Consider the following 8,919-nt stretch of genomic DNA (forward strand, 5'->3'; position numbering starts at 1 on the left):
TCACTGTGGAGACTAATAAACATTGATATTGCACAGACCAAAGGTGTGCCTGGTGCAGTTCCCTGTCTTGGTGGCAGTAGGCTCAAGGTGTGTACTGGCAATAGCAGCTCTGTAGCACTTTCTACACCCCCAGATCCCATTTTGTAAATTAGGAGAAAGTTGCACGAACCCTTTAAAATATTTTCATGCATAGTTGGATTAACTTCTTTCCTTTTACAACACACTGAAGAAAAGAGCCATGAAGAACAGAAGAGGCTCCAGTGCCACAGAAACAGGTTTTCATAGGAATTATGAGTCTTACCTCAGTCTCTGCTGTGTGGAATAACAAACTCTCCCCTACCGCAAAAAGTGGCAAACCCAACCCTCATATGCTTCCTCAGTATGGACTTCTAGGGAGCATATTAATTGTATTTTTAAGCTTCTCTGCAGAGAAGTAAGAGCTTTTATTAACTGTCCCTCACTCCCTGCTGCCCAAAGATAATAATTTTCTTATTAGAATCCACTTGAACATGCTTTGGTATTGCAGCTTGAATGATGCATCCAAAATTCAGGTTTTGATTGCTTTTAGTGGGAAGAACTCCATGCTTTTGTCTTAATGGACTAATCTGTCTGCACACATAACTGCAGAGCTGGACTTGCAGGTTACCCAAGTAACCTCCTCTGTTGATGTGGGTTGAGTGGTGGATGTGTCTACCTGGATTTTTCCAAAGTTTTCAGTACAGTTTCCCACGGCCACCTCCTGTGCTGGGCTGTGTGGTGGGGAACCCTCTGATGGACTGCTCACAGAGGGGGGTGGGAAAGATCTTCTCTTCAGACTGGCAACCTGGCACACATGGAGATTGATCCCATATTGGGATCAATATTGGGCCCAAGAGTGTTTAATATCTTTGAAAGTGATCTGGAAGATGGGATCAAGCATTTTCTGATGAAGTCTGACAATGAAATCAAACTGAGAGGAGAAGTGAACACTTCCAGAGAGCCACACTGCAGGAAGAGCTGGATAGGCTGAAAGAGTGGCCTGATAAGACCCTTATGACGTTCAACAAGGACAAGAGTAAGATCTTGCACCTGGGAGAACATAATCCAGGAGTGCAGCACAGGCTGGGATCTACCTGGCTAGGGAGCAGCTCAGTGCAAATGGACCTGGGGGTCCTGGTGAACAAGTTCAGCATGAGTGAGCAGTGTGCTGCTGAAGCAAAGCAAGCCCACAGGATGCTGGGTTGCATCAACAAGGACACCTCCAGCAGAGATAAAGAAGTCATTGTCCTACTCTACTCAGTGCTTGTCAGGCCACACTTGGAATACTGCTTGGTTTTGGTCCTCACTATGCAATAAGCTGTGGACAGCATGGAGAGGGTCCAGAGAAGGGCCATGTGTGCCATGTGAGGAAAGGCTGAGTTGGGTTTGTTTAGCCCTGAGGAAAGAAGGCTCAGGGGAGACTTTATCACCATATTCCTGTATTTACAGGGTGGCTACAAAGAAGATTGAGACTCTCTTTTTACAAGTAGTCATATGGAAAACACAAGAGATAATGGGTACAAGTCACTCCTGGGAGATTCCAGTTGGACACAAACATTTTTCATGATGAGAACAATCAACCATTGGAATAATTCCCCCAGGAAAGCAGTGGATTCCCCAGCACTGGACACTTTTAAGATCCAGCTGGACAGGTTGCTGGGCTGTCTTGACTCTGCTTTTGCCAAGAAAGTTTGGACCAGGTGATCCTTGAGATCCCTTCCAACCTGGTATTTTATGATTCTGTGAAGATACTGATGTTTTCCTGGTGCTGAAACAGTCCGTGAATCTTCAGCTTTAAGGAGCAGCTAAGGAACAGACCCTGTTCTCTTCTCTCCCTACCCCCATGCCCTCCCAAAGCTCTAACAGCTGACTGTATTAGTTTTTCCAGCTTTCCTCCTCAGTCCCAAAGTTTATAACTGGAAATGGCATAATCTGTAAGGTAAGGACAGACTCCACAAGACATTGAAGGAGAGAACAGAACTAATGGAAAACCTTTTAAAAGCCTCAAGTCTTTAAACTCTGGCAGCACTGCTCCATGGGTACCACAAAAAAGCTGAGCAGTTGTTAGTATAAACAACATTCAGTCTTTGTATATGAGTTTGACTCATTTCTCCTTATCCTACTCCCATATTAGCATTGCCAGATCCTCACCAGCCTTCCTTCCCTAGTGTCCCACAAGCCTTGAGCATCACTAGACTCCAGTTGTCTTTGACTTCATCTTCTTTAGTGTACTTCATATACTTTTCTTGTTTTGTTTTCAAGAAAGTGAGTTCCCCTGTAGCTGCTCAGCACAGATTTCCCTTCCCCCAGCCCAGAAGTTTAGGCTGTATCCTATGATCAGGTTACATTTCCAAGAACAATTTTTTTGAGGCTTCTAAGGCTGGTTTTCTAAGGCCAGCTGCTAGTGCTAGACTACAGCCCCTGTGTTTCTTCCTGTTGTGTCTTGTTTTAGACTCCTGCTTACTGTTTTAGACTCCAGCAAAGGCAGTCATTTAGTTCACACTCTGTAATGCAGACCAGACCTGTGAGTGACTTTCCCTTCCTCAGCACCTTACCTCAGTGTCCAAAGTCTGAATTAGAAGCAGCTGAATAATGATGATGGCCTTAGGCAGAGGATTCAGGTGTTACATCCTCCATTGTCTGACTGTGGTCATGTTGAGTTTGACTCTTTGCAGGTGTCTTCATAAAGCTGGGGCAACTGTTTTATCCACTGCCGGTTTTTTGGGGTCTGCCCTCCAACCTGGCTTTACTCAATGAGGTTGGCTGTAGAATTAGTGTCTCACAAACAAACAGTCTACATTCTCCTCTGCTGATTTTTTCTTCAGCTCCTCTTCTAAGAGCAGTAAACCACAGCATTTCTTTCTGGGAATCCTCAGAAAGAAACCCTTGGATTTGTTCCAGTCTGTCTTACCTAGCTTTTACATGTTTTTTTCTTGATTTTCCAGCTCTCTAGGAGCATGAGAATATCTGTACCAGGTCTTATGACGAGGCATTTAGTCTAATATCCTGTTTCCAGTAGCAGCCACAATGCTGAGGAAAATCCACTTGAACAAATGGCCCATAGAGCCTGCAAAGGCAAAAGGAGACACTATCAGGAGTCTAAACTTGGCCATTTTCAATTATCCCTCCTCATCTATCCTGGGCAGTCATGCCTCTTTTAATAGCAGTACTGAAGATGTGTTCCTGCTTATTTCCTTTATCATCTCTCCATGGTCAATGAGTTTGTCCTTGAGTCTACTGTATGCCTCCAAAAGCTGCCTGTAGTGAGTTCCAGAGGTTACCTGGGTATAACTTCCACATCTCCAAACTGAAGGTCCAGGCTCTGTATTGTATTAGCAGGGATGCCCCAACAAAGGCGGGAATGATGCATCTGACTCCATGTTCTCAGAAGGCTATTGTACTATATTACATTAAAGAATACTATACTATACTAAAGAATACAGAAAAGATACTTACCGAATGCTAAAAAGATAATAATGAAAACTCATTACTCTTTCCAGAATCCCGACACAGCTTGGCACTGACTGACCAAAGAGTGAAACAACTCACACCAGAATCCAATCAGGCAATCACCTTTGGGTAAACAATCTCTAAACACATTCCAGACAAGCGCAACACAGGAGAAGCAAATGAGATAAGAATTGTTTTCCTTTTCTCTGAGGCTTCTCAGCTTCCCAGGAGAAAAAACCTGGCAAAGGAATTTTTTTCAGAGAATGTGAAGCCACAGCTCTGTCAATGCTTTCTTACAAAGGCAGGTTCTTATTGACTTTTTACTAAACCTTCTCCAGCTTTACTCCCTTTCTTTAAATGCAATGAACAGGCCTGTAGACAGTACTTAAGATCATTGTGTTTGTGCAAAGTCTTTTGAGGGCCAAAAGTCTTGTTCTTTCATGATGATTCCCCACATCTTGCTGGCAAAATGTGCAGCAGTCAGTGAAAAACAGTTTCAGTGAGCTGTCAGTGGTAACTCCAAAACCCTTCTTGAGCTCTTGAGTTATAACTGCACGTTCTAATTTCAGCATCATGTACATGTAGGATTAGATTTTTTCCCTCCAAAATGCATAACATATATTTTCTGATCCTGGAGCTCATCTGTCCCCACTTCCACCACACAGACACACATTTTTACAAGTTCCTTGACATCAGGTGGGCATTTTGCTGCTGGAAAGATTACAACTACATCCACCATTATGGAGATTTCAGTGTTCATTTTCCAAGGAATTCATGAAGACATTGAAAACTACTGATCTTAGGACCATTTCTTAGGTGAGCCCTGTAGTAGTCCACATCCTAAGAAGTCACCATTAAGCCAACCATCTGCTTTCTAGCCTTTAAATCCAAGGAAGGAGCTTTTCTTCAGGACACCCCTGAATACCATCCACATAGAACATTATGAAACAATTTTTGAAAACCCAGGTGAATGAGACTGACTGGATCTCCTATATTCATGTGCTTATTGACACATTCGGACACAGATGTCCAGAAGGTTGGACTGGAGGGTTTTCCTTGGAAGGCTTATTTTTATGGAAGCTTATTAATTATGGAAGCTTTGCTGGTTCTTTCCCAGCTGGTTGTGTTCATCCTGTGCTCCAAGAAACTTATTTTATAAAGCAGAGTCCTTCTTACCAGGGGTGGGAGGTACGGTCACAAGTCTGGTTCCCAGAACATCCTCTGAGCTGTACTTTGGGATGGGACCAACCCTGGCAGGCAGCACGGTGTATGTGCTGCTGTGATGTCGCAGCATTGCTGGCCAAGCTATGGGATATGTTGCACAGCCACATTTCCACTGGGCTGGGAGCAGATGTCTCCCCATCATCCTCATCAGCAAAAAGAAAAGAAAAGATCTAATTGAAGTTCTCTGCTATTATTTTTTTATTCCTGAATATCCTTTCTGCACCTTGGTTATCCAACCATCTCACAATTCCTACTGCTTCCTGCCTTTGAGTATTTACATAATATTCTTGCTGTCAGCATAAGCATCCATCCCAAAATGCTCCTCTAGTTCTCATTTTGCCCTCTTAGTTTCGTGTTTACAGCTGTCCCAAATTACTCTATGGCCATTCTTGTTCTCATTTGAACATTACCATTTTTAAGTATTGGCTTCAGTTAACATATATTGCATCCAATCTTTACAGATTATTCCTGTCTCCTGGTCTTAGCAGGCATAAATCCCTCCTTTCTACCCAAAGACTCATCCACCTACTGGCACTCAGGATGTCTACTTGCTCCCATGGTTTCTCACAAGAAGTTAGAAGTATTCTGAAAAGGTCAGGATAGAGGTCTTGGACTACAGTCTCATTCTTAACAGCAGACCTTATCTTAAGCTTACCATCCTACCCTTCCTACCATTTGGTGCCAGCATTCCTGCACACCTGGGGTCTCATTCTGGTACCTTTAAGTACCCTCCCTTGGTGTCAAACTTCACTGCCTTGGTGCCCTTGGTGTCCATGCTGCCCTCTCAGCCACCACAAACCCAGCTGCTTGTTTTCAGTCAGAAACCCACTACCACCACCTTCTTCCTCCTGTTCTTGAAGTTCCCCTTTACCAATGGATTGCATTTGGTGCAAAACACTAATATGAGCTGGAAGCCAAATCTCATCAGTGACAATGGTCTTCCTGGAAAAATTTCTAAAAATCCTGACCGGACCCGAGGTGTGCAGGAGAGTGAAGAAAGAGCATCTTTATCAGTCCTACAATTAACAAACAACCAGCACAGACCACCCATTGTCTTTCATGTCCAGGTGATGAGAGCTGACTCTCTTTGAATAAAGGGCTCTGTGCAGGCTTTCTGGTTTAGGTGGAAACACAGAGGTGTTTCCACTGTTAAGTGTTCCTAACCTGCACAGGTTTTATTTTATTTCACTGACACAGTACATAAAAAGTACTCTTTGACTGATACTTTTATTAAATGCTTTTCCTGTTATCATTGTTCTTGATATCCTGCTCATGCAGAGGAGTGTTGGCAGGAGTTTTGTGGGTTTTTTACTGCAACTATAGATTTTAGAGAAGTTAATCTGGCAAATAAAACAAGGAATAAGAGTAAATGGGCTTCATAGTCAGACTGTGCAATAAAAAGATGTTCTTGCACTTTATAAGTGTTTTAATAATATGGAACTTTCATTTTCCCTTCTTTAAAGAATTCTGATTTCTCATCTGATAACAAAGCAATGTTTAATCCTCTGTGTGCATTCATCACCATGGTACCAAAGTGCCTTACAGAGAAATAAAGCAGGTGGTTGGCAGTCTTTTCCTTAAGACTTTCAACAGAAGTGGCCCTTGAACGATTTTGACAGCCTGCCTGTGTGTTATTAGTATTACATTGGCATGTATGCATCAATGAAACAAACCAAAGGATTTCCAAGCTGCCTGGATGCCATTGTAACAGATGGCTTGGAATAGGAAAATAGCCCAGAAAGCATTTCTGCATGCAGTAGTGCTGCTAGTTGAAACAAACCTGAAAGCGTTTGCTCACCCTGAAGATATTATCAGATGCTTTAGAGGATGGAACTATCACTGACAATGTGGCCAAGTTAGTGAAGCACTAAATTATTGGCAGTTTCAGAGATAGGTTTCAAATGTCTTGAGTTGAGCTTATTACTTACTGAAGAGATTAGCACAGAAGTATTGCAGTCTCCCTGAGACTGCCCATCATCCCTGAGGGAACCAGTTCCTTTGGACTGACAGACAGGACACTCAGCAACATGTGGAAGTACACATTTACATTCATGAAATTCAGTAACAACAGGCCAGAAATGAAGCCTCCAACAGCAGATAGGAACACTTTTTAATCAAGAATAACTTTTCTAGTTTTTTTTCTCCTTTACCACATTTCCCCACGCTCCACCCACACCCCTGCCAGCTTTTCCACCCCAGTGGCTTCTGGGCTGCTGTGCAATCAGTACACAGAATTTATGTAACTCTTCCCATTCTGCTAATTCCAGTTAATGGCAGATACATGTAACAAACACATTCAAAGAGAGAATTCTGTAATTTATTTTCTGAAAGAGGAACACTTTCTTTCTGCTTTGTTCTCATCTGGCTGAAGGTAGACCTTGAGTTTATAAGTATTTTTATTTATCATTGTACTCTCCTTTCCACCCTACAGCTGTTTCTTTCCTCCCAGAAGCCATAGTGCGGATTAAGTGCCATAAGATTAAATCTAATGACAGTTCAGTTTCCAGAAAGTGGAAACAATTCAGTTTCCAGAAGGTGGATATACTGCTCTGGTGGAAACAACAGTTACTCAGAGAAGAAATATGCACGTGTTCATCTGCAAGGTGCCTTTTCTTAGTGAAGCAACATCAACACAGAAGTAAGTAGATGCAAGGGAACAAATACTGTGGATAAAGTTAAGTAACTGATCTGCTATGACACCTGATCTGCTATGAAACATAGTGAGAAAAGAATTAGGAAAACAGAAAAGCATCATGTTACTTTTTCAGAGGACTCCTTAAAACCTTGACACCATGTCAGGCAGTGTGTGGTATATATTACAGATAGCTGAATTGCATCTCACAAACATGTCTTAAAGTTTCATTTTTCCCCATGCCACTTCGCAACAGCTGGCATGTTGGATTTTTTTTCTTTTTTTCTCCCTTACTAATACAAAATTCTTGAGTGGGTTGGCTGTGAATTCCCATCTTTCTAAGCCAAAGGCATCCAATTCTTCCTTTTTCCCCACATTTTGAAGAGCTAGACATGAGACAGTGGGGAACTGAGCTGAGAGAATTACTTTCTGCATCTGATGGGGATCTGAGTTACAGTGAATCTGAGTGGTCCTGTGCAGAGGTGAACATCATCAATATCCCTTCATTAAATGCTGCTTCTCCTTTTGTGAGAGGAAAGCTAGATTCGTGGACACAAAATTTACTCTGGATCACAGGACACTGAGAATCAGGCATTTCCATTCTTCCCATGCCTACTGACAAAGAGGCTGACAGAAGCTGGGCAAGAGAACAGTGAGAAATTAGACAGGTTTCTAGCAGAATTCCTAACAAATTCCAGTGAAATAATCTGCAGAAATTATTTCTATCTGAAAGAATAAACAAGTCTGATAAAATCATGTCTTCCTCTAAGAACACCTAGTTGGACTTGTTTATGGTCTAGCAGCTCTTAATTGTCTCCCATTTCTGCCACTATCTTGCACATAACAGCATATCTCCTCCTTTTATTAATTTGCCAATAATTTTGTTGTTCTTGTTGTTCTTGTTTCAGCTTTGTGTGCAAATGATGGAAATCAGACTGGATATCCCAACCTTAGCTGAATAAAGACTTACAGGGGAAAACTGAAGATGGTAAATTGGCTTCAGTGGGGACATACAGTCTTGGCACCACCTCAGGTAGAGCAGTTGTAAAAACCAGCATTCCAGATCCTGAGGAAGAAGTTACAAATACATTAACAGATCCAAAATACTAAGGAATTAAACCAATACCTGGAAAGGGTAGGATGGGGAGAAGAAAGGAGCCTGCTCCAATACCAAACTAGAGTCACTTTGACAAGTGCTAATCTGGTGAGTAGTAAACACAATCATGTTTCTAAAGAAGAATTTGAAAAGGTCAATGAACATCACAAAAATGTAAGCTTCTTGGTTACTTAGAAACAGAGCTCAGTGATTCACAGCCATTTCTTAAACCAATCTTTGCTTTATACAATCTCTTCAATGCAGGTAATAGAAGAGTGATTCAGTCTGTCTGACACAGACTATCAAGGTCTGTACCCCCATTCCTCCCCATCTCCTTCATTTCCTTCTCTGAAGCAATGTTATTTGTGAATTGTGGATTGGATCCCAGCCAGGAGTATCTGAAAATGCAGTCTCATATTGCCTAAATCCATAAAGAGGAAACTATTCAGACAACTGATGCACCTTCAGGGCAGAACATTAAATTGATCCTTTGGCAAGG

The sequence above is a fragment of the Molothrus ater genome, chromosome 1, assembly GCF_012460135.2.
Source record: "Molothrus ater isolate BHLD 08-10-18 breed brown headed cowbird chromosome 1, BPBGC_Mater_1.1, whole genome shotgun sequence".
NCBI lineage: Eukaryota > Metazoa > Chordata > Aves > Passeriformes > Icteridae > Molothrus > Molothrus ater.